At 41.2% G+C, this 16,922-nt stretch overlaps 1 protein-coding gene across 1 annotated transcript in view; it reads left to right on the top strand.

Moving 5' to 3' along the window:
- The window catches only part of SLC22A23 (solute carrier family 22 member 23), a 344,725-nt gene that overhangs the window by 166,828 nt on the left and 160,975 nt on the right, over positions 1-16,922 (top strand). The gene's annotated exons all lie outside the window — the stretch shown is intronic.

Below are 16,922 nucleotides of genomic sequence, written 5' to 3'. Positions count from 1 at the left end.
ACCAACAGGGCTACCACAGATGTGCACTAAGCAGCATATGAGAGAGAGATTAAAAGGTGGAAATCAGGACAAACTCACATTACTCACCTGTTTGCTTTGACTAATCCAGGTTTAAATTATAATGTTTGTTTTCCTGCTTTTGCCCCTTCCTCCTCTTTCAATGCCCTTTCTTTTAAGAATCCCTTGTTCCTCTGAGATAATCCATTTTCTGTAATCACTGTTAGCTTGCTCTCACAGCACGCCATTGTTTTAGCTTTGTGTTGCCTTAAGTTTGGGGGTGTGCTATGAAACAGTTTATATAACTTCCACTGCCACAGCCAGTGCTTTAACAATACAACCTAAACACTGCTCTCTGGTCCTAGGGAGGAAACGGCTGTGAGTGAGTTGTTCCACGGAACAGATTAATCATCTTACCTCAGCAGCAGAGGCCTACCTAGAGTATTTGGCACCTGGGGCAGATAATTCTTTGGCCTCCCCCCCCCCCCCCCATATATAATTAAAAAATTTCCTAAACATCGATAAAATATTTCAGATCAGCAGACATCAAATAACACCCAGTAATTAATACTAATAAGGATTAAAAAAAAAAAAACCCTCTCCATACTGTCACCCTGAGATTGTTGTGAACCGGGGGTACACACACACACAAAATATGCACCCTCTGTCTCTTATATACAAACATGATTGATGAGAGACAGAGGGAGCTTGAGTGTGTGTATGTGAAAGACACACACACTTCCTCCATCTCTCTTACACATACACGCTTCCTCTCTATCTCTCACACATGATTCCTATCTCACCCACGCACACATACACGTGCTTCTTCTCTCTGACCTGTACCCCCACCCCCACACACAGGCACCCTCCCACAGGTACGCACCCACTCACACTTCTATACACTCACCGTCTCATACACACACAGCCATCCTCTCATACTTCATGCACCCTCATATACCTGCATGATTGCACTTTCACAGGGCCAGTCTGTCCCTTCTTTGGCCGCTGGGAGTGTCGGCGGCAATGCTGGGCCTGTTCTTTGCTGCCGTGCCGGCTTCGGGAATACCGGCAGCACCACTGGCCTCTGCCATTCAGGTCCTTACTTTTGCTGGCGGGGTTTCCCCCACTACGTAACTGTTCCGCGCCGCCGCAGGACCTTGCTGCCGGCGGCAATGGCACCCCTCCCCCTGTTGCCACCTGGTGCGGTCCGCCCCTTTGCCCCGCCCCCTTTAGTACACCTCTGCTCAGCAGCTGTCTGCATACTCCCCTTCTTCTTTGACGCTTACTAACCACCCAATCTGACCAGTTGCCCCTGCGTATGCTGCTCTAGCTAAGGATATCTCTACTAAACTCTACTGTGTAGGCTAGCTTTTGTCCTTCCTCTTCCTAGCCCTTACCGCCACTTATTGCATGAGGAATATTTCTCAGCTCTCAGCTGTACAAACTTGACTGTCTGCAGGAGCACGTCTTCTCCATTTATCTTCAGCTAGTAACTGAAGAGAGTCTACCTGCTACTCCTGGTAGGAAACGTTCCACCTCCCTCTCAATCCTGATTGTATCTGAGAATGTACCAAGCTTGTCACTTCTTGAGAGCTTGACACAGTCATACTGTTAACGCTGTACAAATTGTCTTTGTCTTCTACCCTGTTTGGCCCTCTGCTGTTAATGTATTTTGATTCTATCGGTTTCTAAAACAAGTCCAATACCCAGACTACTCTTTCCATTTCTATACCTACTATCTCCTTCCCCCTCACAACTAATCCTTACCATTGCACACTGTATTTAGCCATTTCTGGTACATACTGTAAAATCTCCTCTACTTTGAATCTGACCCTTTCTTCTCTCCATTGGCACATTAGACATTATTTTAGACATATTTATGCTCAAAGAGGTGAGGAGTTTTTATTTTACATTGGGCATCCAGTTTCAGTGCTAAATTATAGAGCAATTTATTTGACGAATGTGTGCTTGTCATCAGAACGTAAAATGTGCCTTGCTGGGTCAGACCAAAGGTCCATCAAGCTCAGCAATCCTGTCTGTGACAGTGGCCAGCCCTGGTCATTAGGAAGCACCTGGCAGATCCCAAAGTGTAGATCCAATTATTTGTTGCTCACGCACAGGAACAAGTAGTACTCGTCGTCCGGCCTCCCCCCCCCCCCCCCAACCCCCCCATCTTAACTGTCTAATAATTGATTATGGACTTTCCTCCAGGAACCTGTACTAATCCCTTTCTAACCCAGCTATCCTAGATGCCTTTACCACATCCTCCGGCAGCAAATTCCACAGCTTAATATATTTCTTGCAATGGGGCAACTAGAGCAGTCCTCTGGATGCGATTGCACCTTAGATCTATAATATAGAGTCATTGTGATAGTTTTAGTTTCCATTCCAAATAATGCCTAACTTTCCGTTTGCTTTTATGATTACTACTGCACACTGAGCCAAAGATTTCAACATATCGTCCACAATTATGCCAAGATCTTTTTTCTGAGTGGTTGCTCTTAATAAAGAACCCAGCATTGTGTACCTATAGTTATATTGTTTTCCTTACATGCATCACTTTGCACTTGTCTATATTAAATTTCATCTGCCATTTAAATGCCCGGTTCTCCAGTCTTGCAAGTTCCTTCTGCAGTTCCTCACACACTGCTTGTGTTTTAACTACTTTGAATATTTTTGAATCATCTGCAGAATTGATCACTTTACTTGTTGCTCTCTTTTTAAGCTTGTTGATGAATAAATTAAGCACAGGTCCCAGCACAGATCCCTGGAGCACTACACTATTCACCTTTTGGGAAACAGACAATTTCTTCTTAGCATTTAACCAGTTTCACTGTAAGATGACATCTCCTATCCCATGACTTTTTAGTTTTCCGTGTCATCTCTCATGAGAGACTTTCTCAAACCCCTATCAAAAGTATGTCGATCAGTTCACATTTATTTGCATGTTTTTCACACCTTCAAATTATTCTAGTGCAGGGAGTAGCCTACTCCAGTCCTCAAGAGTCACAAACAGACCTGGTTTTTTTACGTGTGTAAAAATTAGCATATACAGGCATGCAAGTAACCTCGTGTACACCGTATTTTCACTTTCGCACACACAAAAAGGGGGAGGGTGTGTCTGCGGCATTCCAGGGCAGGGCCAACACTTAACCCATGTAAGTTACTGTTTTAAAAAAACCATTTGTGTACAATTTCCAATTTACTAATGTAATTTTACACCTGCTAATTATCTGGCGTAAGTGATATTAAACATCTTATTGTGCAGTACTGACTGAGAAGCCTGGGTGAACTTGGGGTCCTGGCTGAACAACCAGGAAAGTCTCGATGATCTGGAGGAGGACTGGGTGAACTAATGGAAAATTGGTAAATTGGTTACTTTCATTTATGCTTGCATGTTTTAAAATTGGTCGACTTGTTAAAGGTAAATTGGGACTTGTACGAATAAGTCTTAGCTTTGCACTTAAAATATACATATGTATATACAGTTGTGCTCATAGGTTTACACACCCCTGACAGAATTTGGAAGATGTGTAGCATTTTAAGAAAACGAGTGATCAGACAAGACACATCTGTAATTTTTAAATTTTTCAAATTAAAACTATTATGCATCACAGAATAGCACAATCATTAAACAAACCATAGCAATAAGGAAAATAATAAAATGGTCCGGTTCAAAAGTTTACATACCCTTGAATGTTTGGGCTGATAACATACACTCAAGCTGACACACACGGGTTGAGGTGGCAGTGAAGGATAGGTATCCACACCTAGGCCTTGTTTGATTGTAATTAGTGTCTGTGTATAAATAGCCAATGAATTTGTTAGCTCTCGAGCAAACCTTGTAAACTTCATCCAGCGCTGCATTGGCTTTGGTGGTTACTGAAGCATGGGGAAAGCAAAGGAACTGTCAAAGGACTGCAAGCAAAGTTAGTTCAGCTTTATAAATCAGGAAAAGTATTTACTGAAAAAGATTTACAAAGATTTGAAAATGCCAATCAGTATTATTCAAACTCTGATCAAGAAGTGGAAAATGATGGGTTCTGTTAATACCAAGCCATGGTCAGATAGACCAAGAAAGAAACTGCTAGGAAAATTTTTTGGGATGCAGAGAAAAGCCCACAAGCAACTTCTACTGAAATACAGGCTTCTCTGAAACAAAGTGGTGTGGGTGTTTCAGCAGGCACACTGAGGAGATACTTGAACAAAAATGGGCTGCATGGTAGAGTTGCCATAAAAAAGCCATTGCTGCACCTACACCACAAAACAGCCCGCTTACAATATGACAAACAGCACCAAAGAAGCCTCAAATCTTCTGGAACAAAATAATTTGGAGAGATGAGACCAATATGGTCACAACCATAAGTGCTATGAAGAGAAGCTCGCCATCGCTGCCATGAAGCATGGAGGAGAATTTCTACTGTTTTGGGGGGGGGTGTGAGGTACAGAGGCACAAGGAAACTTAGTCAATATTGATGGCAGGATGAATGCAGCATCTTATCAGAAAATACTGGAGGAGAATTTGCATTCATCAGCCAGGAAGCTGCACATGGGATGCACTTGGACTTTCCAACATGACAATGATCTGAAACATAAGGCCAAGTCGACCCTTCAATGGCTGCAGCAGAAGAAAGTGAAGGTTCTGGAGAGGCCATCACAGTCTCCTGACCTCAACATCATTGAGCCGCTTCGGGGAGAACTCAGACATGCAGTTCATGCTAGACAACCAAAGAATTTACAGGATCTGCAGGCTTTTTGCTTTACCACATGAGAAAATATAGGACCTCATTCACAACTATCACAAAAGACTGCAAGCCAGAAATGATGCAAAAGGGGGGCAATACACAATATTAAGAACTAAGGAAATGCAAACCTTTGAACAGGATTTTTTTTTATATATATATATCATTTCCCTTATTGCTTTGGCTTGTTTAATAATTGTGCTATTCTGTGATGCTTAATAGTTAATTTGAAACACATTAAATATAGCAGAAGCGTTTTGTCTGATCACTCGTGTTTTCTTAAAATGCTACACATCTTACAAATTCTGCCAGGGATACGTAAACTTATGAGCACAAATTTTTTTTAAATTATTATTACATTAAAAATTTTTTTTACAAAGATTACACTTTACATAGAAACATGAAAGCAATAACCTTATAGATTAAAACTGTAGTTTGAAGTGAATTAAATAGGCCACAAAAAAAAGAGGTAATGCATATTTTATAAAACACATATAATCGTACATGCAGGTTATAAAATACTGTGGTTGAACTAGTGTGTATATACCTACATGTGTATATACGTGTGTAATTGCTGCCTTTTATAGTGGTTTGAAAGTTATCCTCAGATTTTAGTATATAGATTGATACTGTAGTCTCTCTTTATGATACACATAATGGGGCGGATTTTCAGAGCCCTGCTCGCCTAAATCCGCCCAAATCCGGGCGGATTTAGGCGAGCAGGTCCCTGCGCGCCGGTAAGCCTATTTTACATAGGCCTACCGGCGCGCGCAGAGCCCCGGGACTCGCGTAAGTCCCGGGGTTTTCGGAGGGGGCATGTCGGGGGGGGGGCGTGTCGGGGGCGGGCCCGAACCGCGCGGCGTTTTTGGGGCGTTCCGGGGGCGGCCCGGGGGTGTGGCCGCGCCCTCCGGACCCGCCCCCAGATCGCGTCCCGGCGCGCGGGGATTTACTTCTCCCTCCGGGAGGCGTAAATCCCCCAACAAAGGTAAGGGGGGTTTAGACAGGGCCGGGCGGGTGGGTTAGGTAGGGGAAGGGAGGGGAAGGTGAGGGGAGGGCAAAAGGAAGTTCCCTCCGAGGCCGCTCCGATTTCGGAGTGGCCTCGGAGGGAATGGGGGTAGGCTGCGCGGCTCAGCGCGCGCCCGGCTATACAGAATACATAGCCTTGCGCGCGCCGATCCAGGATTTTAGCGGATATGCGCGGCTCCGCGCGTATCTACTAAAATCCCGTGTACTTTTGTTGGCGCCTGGAGCGCCAACAAAAGTACGCCAACGCGCCTTGTTTGAAAATCTACCCCAATATATTTAATTTTAAAAATGGAGGGAAGAATGTGACTGATAGGACAATATTGTGGAAGTATTATAGCTGGTGAAGAAAGATTGGTTATTAAAATGAAGGTTTGTTATAAAGAGTGTTGGAATCTATTTGTGATGAAATCAGTTTGCTGACTGCATACTTCAGAAGCTATTTCTGTTATGGTAAGTAAAAGCTTTCATGAAAGAAATTGGAAATGATTATACTCAATTTGTGTAAAATAACCCAGAGAGTATTTTTCAGCAGCCAGCACGTTGCCACACATAACCCATCTGTAAATTAAGATGTTTATAAATGGGAAAACTTTGTAATGGAAATGCTCTTATAGTCTTTCGCAGTAATGCCCCTTACTTCAAGTGCTCCGGCATAGTGTCCTGCCCTGCACAGTTCCAAGGGCTGTGTTCAGCACTTCCTGTCACCAGGGCATCCTCTTTTAAGCCCTGATACTGGGACTTCCTGGGAGTGCTGGCCTAGTATATAAGCATATCCTGTCCTAGTATATAAGCAAGCCTTCTACCAGCCAGCACCTCAGCAATAGGTCTCCTGCCGTGCTCTTGTCTGCAGTGTGTGGTGCTTGTCTCCAGCTCCTGCCTTGCTTCCAGTTTCAGCTGTCGACTTCAGCTCCTGCCTTTGCCTCCAGTTTCAACCATTGTCTCCAGCTCCTGACTTCGTCTCCAGGTCTTGCCTCGTTCCAGCCTTGTCTATGCCTTGCCATCTTGCCCTGTTTGTTCCTGCTTCCTGTCAGCCTCTTCGGATTGTCTTCTCGGTGCAGACTTGGCGTGGACTTTAATGTCACCTGTTTGCTGCCTGCCCTGATCTTCGCTTGTTCTCATCTCCTGTTCGTATGCTGCCAGCCTGGACCTTGGCCTGAATCTTGACCTCTCTGCTAGCCGCCAGCCCTGATCTCATTCTGTACCTGGACTTTGCCCTCGCCTCAGCTGCCACCTACTGGGACCTGGGCAGTGCCCTCACCGCCCAGGTAGCATCACCTCAGCAATGATCCTAGAACTCACCCCTCTGGCTCATGACATTATTAGGTGAGATATATCTCCATGGGAGAGGAGGCATGCTGGTCTGCTCATTTATAAAGAATATTTTCTCTTTTTAATTTCACTGCATACTTCCTTTTTTAAAATTTATGTAGTGGGTAAAGCTAAGCTTTGTATACATAACTAAATATGATCTTACTTGTTTCCTTTGCAACAGTGCATTTGATGCTGGATTAACTTGCATTATGTTCTACTAAGTGACTTCTTTGTGATGCCGTATGGGTCATTCCATATCAAGTGGACCAGGAGTCCACGCTCCTCCATATCGAACAAAATTTTGCACGGATGTTCTCTTGGGTCTCAAGCGAAACCATATTAAATTTTTCACCTGGATCTCCATTGGATGGAGTTAGAGGCATCTGAATGGAGGTCACCTTTGAGTACCGTGCTCCACACAACTAGGAGCTGCAGCCCGACGCCTCTCAGGGGGCTGAAATGTTATAATGTTGCCAGAGAATGTGGTTCGTGCAGTTAGTATAGCTGTGAGTGGGTACACTACTGACTGGATACAATCCATGGTCTCTGGAGGGAAGGAAAGGGTTTTGGGGGGGAGGGGGGGCCAGGTGTGACTGAGGGGTGCGTGGAATGCTTGTAGGGTGGGGAGGGCAGGAGGGAGGGGGGGTATTCCTTAAAATAATGAAAGGGCAGGGAGCGACCGCTGGCCTAGGAGGCTAGTGATATCTGGGAATGCTATATGTTTCCTTTGTTACCGTTTTTGCATTGTGATGGTTTGCTCTAATTGTTTTGTTTTGTACTTGGCTGGTTGGTTGTCTCTCGTGCCAATAAAAAATTATTCTGATAAAAAAAAAAAAAAGGATTGGATAAGTTCTTGGAGGAGAAGTCCATTACCTGCTATTAAGTTCACTTAGAGAATAGCCACTGCCATTAGCAATGGTAACATGGAATAGACTTAGTTTTTGGGTACTTGCCAGGTTCTTATGGCCTGGATTGGCCACTGTTGGAAACAGGATGCTGGGCTTGAAGGACCCTTGGTCTGACCCAGTATGGCATTTTCTTATGTTCTTATGAGCCTCTGGGGGTTAAGTCCCAGTGCAAAGTTCGAAACATAACGTGAGCTTACCTCCCTTATTATGGGCCAGCAAAGTTTGTGAAAAATGTTACAAAAGAAATATAAGGCCTACTTTGACACCTCATTGCTTCTGACCTGTACTTTGATTCAGGTCCTGACTGGACCAGTAGTCATGGCTCATGGCATATACATATAAGATTTGCACTAAGAGGCTTTACAGGTAACTGGAAGCAAAGATATAATTACATAAAGAGACAATGTGACTTTTTAATGTAAATTTTTGCCAGTATTCAGGTTCAAATATCTCTGTGGTATAGTTTTTAAATCTTTTCTTCATGTCATTTGAAAGTGTATCTTTATCTACAAAAGTCAACCTGTTTCATTTTGGTCCCGATCTTACTTTGTTCAGCATTAAAGCCCCAACGATATGCATCATTTGCATATATGGGCACGCTATGTTAAAAAGAGCATCTTTGGTGCCCTGCTGTGTAACACGCAAATGAGCTAGAGATGTGAAATTTAAACTGTGGTGAAGCTTGTTGTGCTTTTCATGCTTCTAGCTTATGACACATCTTGCTTTGACATACTTTTATAAATGACCCCTCAAAATGGACAATTTATAATGCTGTGTTATTGCATGCAAGCCTGAACATGCAAAAGTATCACCTTCACAAGGAACTGGTAATGTCATGTAAGTTGTGTGTTGTGGCAGAGATTTTGGGAACATGCACTGACCTGTGACACCATTGTGCTCTTTGTGGTATCAAATTTTTCTTTGTCCCAAAGGAGAACATTAAAGTAATCAGACCTGTTCAGGATGAGAGATTTAGTAAAGGTCATACAGTTGCTGGCACAAGGGAAAATCATCAATTCAAGCCCATTGATGCAACTAAAATTTGCATTAGCAAAGTTTGAATGATGTCACCTCATTCATTGCAAGTGTTCTAGAACATGAATGTGAATATTTTCCTGCCCTTCAAGTATCCAGCTTCCAACCTGGTCAATATTTAGCTTGCATGAATGATAATTCCTGGTGGATTGGCGATATATACAAAGTCTCAACTGAGGAACGTAATGTCTTGGTCAATTTCTTGCACCCCCAAGGTCCTGCCAACTCATTTTTCTTGCCGCCCCGGATAGATACCTGTTGGGTTCCAGAAGAGCCCATTATTGCTACCCTTGATGCACCCATAACTTCATCAAGCAGGCAGTACATTTATTCACAGGCCACTTTGTCGAACATTGATGGGACATTCCAAAGCACGTGCAAGGCAGGAAAAAAGACCAAGTGAGATTTTGTGAAATCTTCAGTTTAAGCAATTCTCGTATGTAGTGTCTTGCCTTTTCTTGTTTTGTGCTTAAATAAGAGCTTGGAAACCTGTGGTTGGTTCCTTGTCTGACTGTCTGGAGTGGCCCCTAGGGTTGTCAGTTTTGCTGAATTGGCAGTGGCTCTGCCACCACTGACCAGTGCAAGGTAACTAATCAGCATACAAAGTTTTGCACTGACTTTGACTAATTTATGAAAATATGTCTAAACAAATGTCAGAAGCTAAAAGTGTGGTAAGCACAGTAAATTGTAACATTTCACATCTCTAGCTCATTTCCATGTTTCACAGTTGGGTGCCAAAGATGGCTCTCTCTAACACAGTGTATTCACATATGCAAATGATGCTTGTCTTTGGGACTGTAATTCTGACCAAAGCAAGGCTGGATCCAAGACTAAATAGGGTGACTTTTATAGCAAAAAAGTGCTCTTTCAAATGATGATAAAAAAAACAAAAACTACACAGATATTTGCACGCAAAAAAATGGCAAAAATTTGCATAAAAAGATGACATGTCTTTATGTAACTATATCTTTGTTTCCAGTTGGCTGCAAAGCCTCCTAGTAAAATTCCTAGATGTATGTCGTGGGCCATGACTACTGATCCAGTTATGGCCTGAATCAAAGTATATATCAGGAGCAATGAGGAGTCAAAGCAGGCCTTACATTTATTTTGTACAATTTTTCACCTACTCTGCTGGTCCATAAAAAGGGTGGCAAGCTCCTGTTAAGTTACAAACTTTGCATAGGAATTTAGTACCAGAGGTTGTAATAATCCACAAAATTTCAGGCCCCTATCATCAGTTGTTTGGCTGCAGTGCATGGAGAAAGTAGCCATTTTGTGTTGCGTGGAGCACAGTGACCTTCATTCAGCTGCCTCTAGCTCTTGAACCAATAGAGATCCAGCTGAAAACGTTTGCATATTATTCTGAAGCCCCAGCGAGCATCCACCCAAAGTTGTATTCAATTTGAAGCAGGTCGAGGGAAGATGATTTTCTAAACTGGTCCACTTGACATGGAATCTTCCATATCATGTTATGTTTAGGGAAAGGAGTCCTTGAGATATCGAATCTTTAGAGCTCCAGTCATTTCTAGAACCATTTCATCTATATTATGGTAGATTTGTGATGCTTCAGAGCTTGGTTTCCTTGGGTATTGTCGCCATACGTGCTTGCCTCACACTTGTCTTGCAACATACCAGATGTATTGTTTTATTATTTGGTAAAATGCTCCTTGAGGTCCCTGTCCTGTCTCAAAAGAAATGTAATCAAGGGAGTAGATTAGGAAGTAACTTGTGTAAAGGACACTAGAACAAATACATGGAGAAACAGCAAAGAAATGAACAGTATATAAACTGATATTTATTTGATTTACTTGGTCTGACCCCATGCTGGGTCAGACCAAGGGTCCATCAAGCCCAGCATCCTGTTTCCAACAGTGGCCAATCCAGGCCATAAGAACCTGGCAAGTACCCAAAAGCTAAGTCTATTCCATGTTACTGTTGCTAGTAATAGCAGTGGATATTTTCTAAGTCAACTTAATTAAGAGCAGGTAATGGACTTCTCCTCCAAGAACTTATCCAATCCTTTTTTTAACACAGCTATACTAACTGCACTAACCACATCCTCTGGCAACAAATTCCAGAGTTTAATTGTGCGTTGAGTGAAAAAGAACTTTCTCCGATTAGTTTTAAATGTGCTACATGCTAACTTCATGGAGTGCCCCCTAAACCTTCTATTATCTGAAAGAGTAAATAACCGATTCACATCTACCCGTTCTAGACCTCTCATGATTTTAAACACCTCTATCATATTCCCTCTTCTCCAAGCTGAAAAGTCCTAACCTCTTTAGTGTTTCCTCATAGGGGAGCTGTTCCATTCCCCTTATCATTTTAGTAGCCCTTCTCTGTACCTTCTCCATCACAATTATATCTTTTTTTGAGATGCGGCGACCAGAATTGTACACAGTATTCAAGGTGGGGTCTCACCATGGAGCGATATAAAGGCATTATGACACTTTCCATTTTATTCACCATTCCCTTCCTAATAATTCCCAACATTGTTTGCTTTTTTGACTGCCGCAGTACGCTGAACAGACAATTTCAATGTGTTATCCACTATGACTCCTAGATCTTTCTTGGGTCGTAGCACCTAATATGGAACCTGCTTCAAAGCACATTACATTTAGGTACTATGGTTATTTCCTTGTCTCCCAGAGGGCTCATAATCTGAGTTTGTGCCTGAGGAAATGGAGTATGATGTAACTTGGTGACAAGGAACAGCAGTGGGATCTGAACTTTTAGCTTCCCTGGTTTTTGGCACACTGCTCTAAGCACTAGGCTACTACTCCATCTCAGTCATTTTTCCTTGGAGGAGTTGGGCTCAAATTATATCCCATTTACTATGGGAATTCTTTTAGTGGAAACACAAACAATATGAGACAAAATTATATAGAACTTTACCAGGACATTTGTCCTGGTAGAGAATATTTTATTTCTTATGTTGCAGGATTAGTTTCTTTCATTTCTTTGGTTCCAAAATTTAGTATTTTAGAGCAAGCTCTGTGTACTATTTCAATGGTGTTTTCAGTTACAGTTTATCTTTGTTGTCATTTCCTGCCTATGTCCAGAGAAAGCCTGAGCTCAGAATGCATAAAAAAAAAATCAAGATTGGGCCAGAAACTACTGCCAACCACACATCCCACAAATCACAGTCTGGCTGATCTGCTCCATGAGCTGTCAAAGGCGTAATTTGCACAGAGCATCACTGGAGCAAGCGCTTTCAATTCAGATCCCAGCTCAGGTGGCCTAAGTGAAATGAGCCAGGGCTCTCAGTCCAGTTCTGGGGCCATAGCAGAAACATTCGCACTACTTTCCTGTCAGATTCCTGTGACTCTTGCGTTCTGATGCATTCCTCGTCACTAACTTGTGACAAGGACATGATGAAAAGAGAAACTGACCATGGGCGTTAAATGTATCTTCCCCTCATGCTGCCTTCCTTTTGCCATTTTCCATCCCATTATTGCATAACTATTATAAGAAAAAAATCAAATTTATTGTTTTACCTTGGGGGGGTTTAGTGCCTTGCTAAAGTTGTCTCTCTTGTACATTTTTTAATGTTCTGCTGTCTAAAAAGTACAAATGAAAATGCATTAAAAAGGAGATTATTTGGAGGCAGAGAGAGAGAGAGCTTACCTGCCTGAGGAGGTATTATATTTCTGATTTGAATCGAGACATTTCCATTTCCTTTTTTTATTGACTGCCTTGAGGAGAAATTCCGGGGGTAGACGTGAGACTGCCCCGAGGGTGTATCCACCAACCCACAGCAACCACGTCAGAAGGAGGAGCCGGAAGTGGAGGGTAAAAGGGCTCTCCTTCGGCGTGTAGCTGCCGACGGCGCGCTGCCAAAGCCACGTGCCTAAGGGGCGCGCGCAGCTTTGACCGGCTTCGACCGGATTCGCTGGATTTGTCTGGGTTATTTGAAGAGTTTGAGCTAATTGAAGAGAAAATTGACATACCCTCAGGTATGCTTTGGTTTTATACTCTCTTTAAACCTCCTAAGCCAAAGCACTGATTTAATTGAGTAAGGAAACCACCTGTCCTCTCAGAACTTGACTCTCTGTTGCCTTAAAATTAAATTACAAAAGTAATATGCCTCATACCAAGAGAAAGGCAAAGATCAAGCCTTCTCTGGGTATAAATGTAGATTCAATTCAGAGGACTGGGTCAGAGTGGTTAAACTCACCCCAAAATACCCCCGTGGAGGGGGCCGCGATAGGGGAAGATTCTGAGCGGAAACTTCCTCTTATGGCCGATGACATCACACTTAGTCCGGGGGCGCCTGAGATACCATATCCGCCTGGTAAAAATGGGGAAGGACCCCAAGAATTACCAAGCATTCCCCAACAAGATCGAGAGATCCAAGGAGGATTACAAACATCAACTATTTCTTCTGAACTGGGAGGTTTTGGTGCCCAAGTGTTTACACCTAAACAAGGCAGCACACCAAAGAATGATAAGAGATTAGGACAGAGTTCACAACATCTAGCAGGGAAAAGACTGGAAGATAAGAATGTTCAGAATATAATCACAAAGCCTGGAACTATTACCGTGGAAACTCTGTGGAACTATATTGCTACACTTGATTCTTCTATCATGAAACTTGCCGATGTGGTTCATGAAACAAATGTAGTAGTGAAAAGGAATTCTGATGTGTTAGAAATCCAGCAAAAACAGATTCTTAGTATAGAAAAACGAGTGGAGCAGGTTGAAAAAATACAAAATCTACAAATTAAAGCAGATGGAGAAATTCAAAGAAAGATTGAGAGTTTAGAAAATTATACATGTGCTTTGAATTTAAGGGTTATAAATTTTCCTAAAATTGAAAAAATAAGTCCTGCAGAATTGTTTAGGTCTTATGTTATGCAAGTATTGAAATTACCAGAACAATGTTTGCCTACAATAACGAAAGCTTTCTTTTTGAATACAAAGGTGACAGCAAAAGATAGAGAAAAAGAACTAAATCATGAGGAAGCTGAAGATAGGGATTTGAATGAGCATAAGACAAATATTGAATCATCTATGAATATATCAGACTTCTTAATGAAATCACAAGAAGAAATGCATGTTGAAAATCGTGGTATAATGTTAATAACTTTTGCATTTGTCTCAGAGAGAGAGAATGTCCTAAAGTATTTTTTCAGGAATAGAGGAAAAACTTTTTACAGACAAAAGATTTGGATATATCCAGATCTGGTTAGGTCCTCACAAATTAGGAGAGAGAGATTTTTAGCCTTCAGGAAAAATGTAGTGGGGGACAATTTTTTCTAAAGTTTCCTTGCAAATGTGCTGTGAAATTTAAAGGGCAGAATTATCAGTTCACTAATCCTGAACATCTTAGATCTTTGTTGGGGATTGAAGAGCAGGCAGTAGGAAAGTAAAAGGGGGGGAACCTTACTTTTCTTATTTGGACGTTTAGTCTTATTGCACGTTTGTTAGCGCTCACCAGGTAACAGTGCTTTTCTTATTTTTCCTCTCGATATACAGAATATTATAAGTAATAGCATTTGAATATTTGTATATCTGCTTTTTTCTTTTATTTTATTACAATATTCTGTATTAATTCTGAATGCAAGACATTCTTGTATGTTGTATGTTATTTGAAAATTGATAAATAAAGAATTAAAAAAAAAAGAGATTATTTCACTGATCTGCACAACATACTGTGCACTTCCATTTTGAAGGAACAGTTATAGAAATGTTTAAAAAAATAAGAATAAAAATAATCAAAAAGTCTTCACACCCCTCGATTCATTGGTGACATTCCGTTTTGCAGCAGTAACAGCCATTAGTCATTTAGGATAAGCGTCCACCAAATTTGCACAGCAGGCTGCTGGTTTTGCCCATTCATCTTGGCAGAGGAACTGGTTCTATATTCAGATGAACATAGGGAGCATAAATAGCATTTTAGATGCCAGAACACAAGAAAAACCTAGAGGATTATTACGAGCATGCCATGGTGCATGGAACATTGGGGGTGGGTACTGTACAAAGGATTTAGGATTTTCTTCTCTCTTTCCATTCTGATTCCTGTTGTTTGTGTGTGCTTGGGAGGAAAGTGTGCAAGAGGCTGCTGCTTTTTAGCAGGACAAAGAGTGCTAGAAGTGTTTTCTGTCTAGCTGTGCATTGAACTGAAGTGCAAGTGCAATTAGTCTCAGTGGGCTGGCAGAATACTGCATTGTGTCCCCAAACCAAGTTTTAGCTATTTCAAATTTCCTGTGTATATCTCCTTTCATTAAAGAAAGTATTCTTTAGTGAAAGAATTAGGAAGGAGTTTATCATTTCAGTAAGCCTCCAAAGATGATGTTGGCTGTGTCAGTGCATGTATCATTTTTCGATGTATGTATTAAATTTATACTTTACTATTGAATCAAAAATTAATGCCCCATTAATATCTTTCATCCACGTAATCAATACTCACTATATATGCTCAAAAATGAGTCATACGATGAGCTAGATAATTTCACAATAGGCTCTGGAGTCTCGTCTGACTCCTAGTGCCAACATTTATAACAGGAAAAAAATTTTTTTTGAAAGGACAGAGGAAGGGTTTCATATATTAGCGTGTAAAACCCCCATAGGTGAACTCATTCTGTGCATAATCATCAACCAAACCTCCTCCATCCAATGTTTTATCAATTATCACATACACCATAGGTGAAACTGCATATTTTTCTTTTAAATATTTTTTGTGCCAAAAATTATTTAAAAAGCATGCTTATAAATCAATGTCCCGACTTATCTGGTATGATACTTGGCAACATTTTTCTATAATGACAATAGTAAATATAAAATTTAAAATTAAATGCATATTGATTCCACCAAGGCAGATACCAGAGTGTTGTTTTTAACAAAGGATATAGTACTCCAATGAACTCCTGTATCAAGGATATAACAACATTATAGGATGACAATAGTCAATAAAATTTTATATCAGGGGAGAAACTGAATAGCATAGGCTACTTTCATCTGTATAAATTCCAAAACTTCAGTTGTAGAATCTTGATCAGAGTGGTCTGGATGAAACCATCTGAGTTTAAAGAGCTTGTTTACAAAATAAAAAAAAAAAAAAAGAAATTGAAACTCCTTGCTTCTTAGTAAACCTATTTGAAGAGGCAGTATAAGAAACAATAGAGCCCCTAAGAGATGAAACCTGGATCCAGAAGTGCTTGTGCTGAAAAGTGACTGAGCCCATCCAGCTGAGTAAGCCAACTTTTTCTTTCATAAAAACCTGATAGCAGAAACAGACCATGCGGCCTATCTAGTCTGCCGTGTTTATAAAACAGTTTGAAAAAAATACTTGTAAGAATAATTTGAGGATCACATTTACATATAGCAGTCAGTGCAGTTCTGTAAGGTTTTTTTTGTTTTTCGATTTGTATGCATTATAGAATTTGAGTTTCTACTAGTTAACTAGCAAGGATGTGGAGAGGGACTGAAGGATGTTGCAGATGTACTGGGCAGAAATAGACAAGACTAGAGAAAAAAAAAAAAAGCATACTTTTCCTGTGTGGGTACTTACGTTTTAAATTCTTTGGGGCAGAGACCACTTGAGAATGCTTTGTCTCTTATGATGCTATAGATGGTGTAGTGCTCCATAGTTTTGTTTCATTTTGATATGTAAATGAAACGCTTAGTAAAACTAAATACATTAAAAAAATATATCTGTGCGCTCATATATGAAAGAATTTCCTTGTTCTTTGGATATTCTCCAATTCTGCCCTATGCACTCAGGACACAGTATCGTGTGGTATCCTGGCATGCCATGCTGGTATTGTAAAGAGTGAACAGTTCTGTGAGGAGCTGAAATGTGGGATGTTAGAGCATTTTTTTTAATCGAACGCAGTGTGCCTGGACCTTTTTTCTAATTCATGCCTGCAGGTGGACTTAGAAAGCAAGCCTGCTTACCTGT

The sequence above is a fragment of the Rhinatrema bivittatum genome, chromosome 2 (assembly GCF_901001135.1).
Source record: "Rhinatrema bivittatum chromosome 2, aRhiBiv1.1, whole genome shotgun sequence".
Taxonomy (NCBI): Eukaryota; Metazoa; Chordata; class Amphibia; order Gymnophiona; family Rhinatrematidae; genus Rhinatrema; species Rhinatrema bivittatum.
The sequence above is the reverse complement of the archived record's forward strand: the minus strand, read 5'-3'. Positions and strand labels throughout refer to the sequence as shown.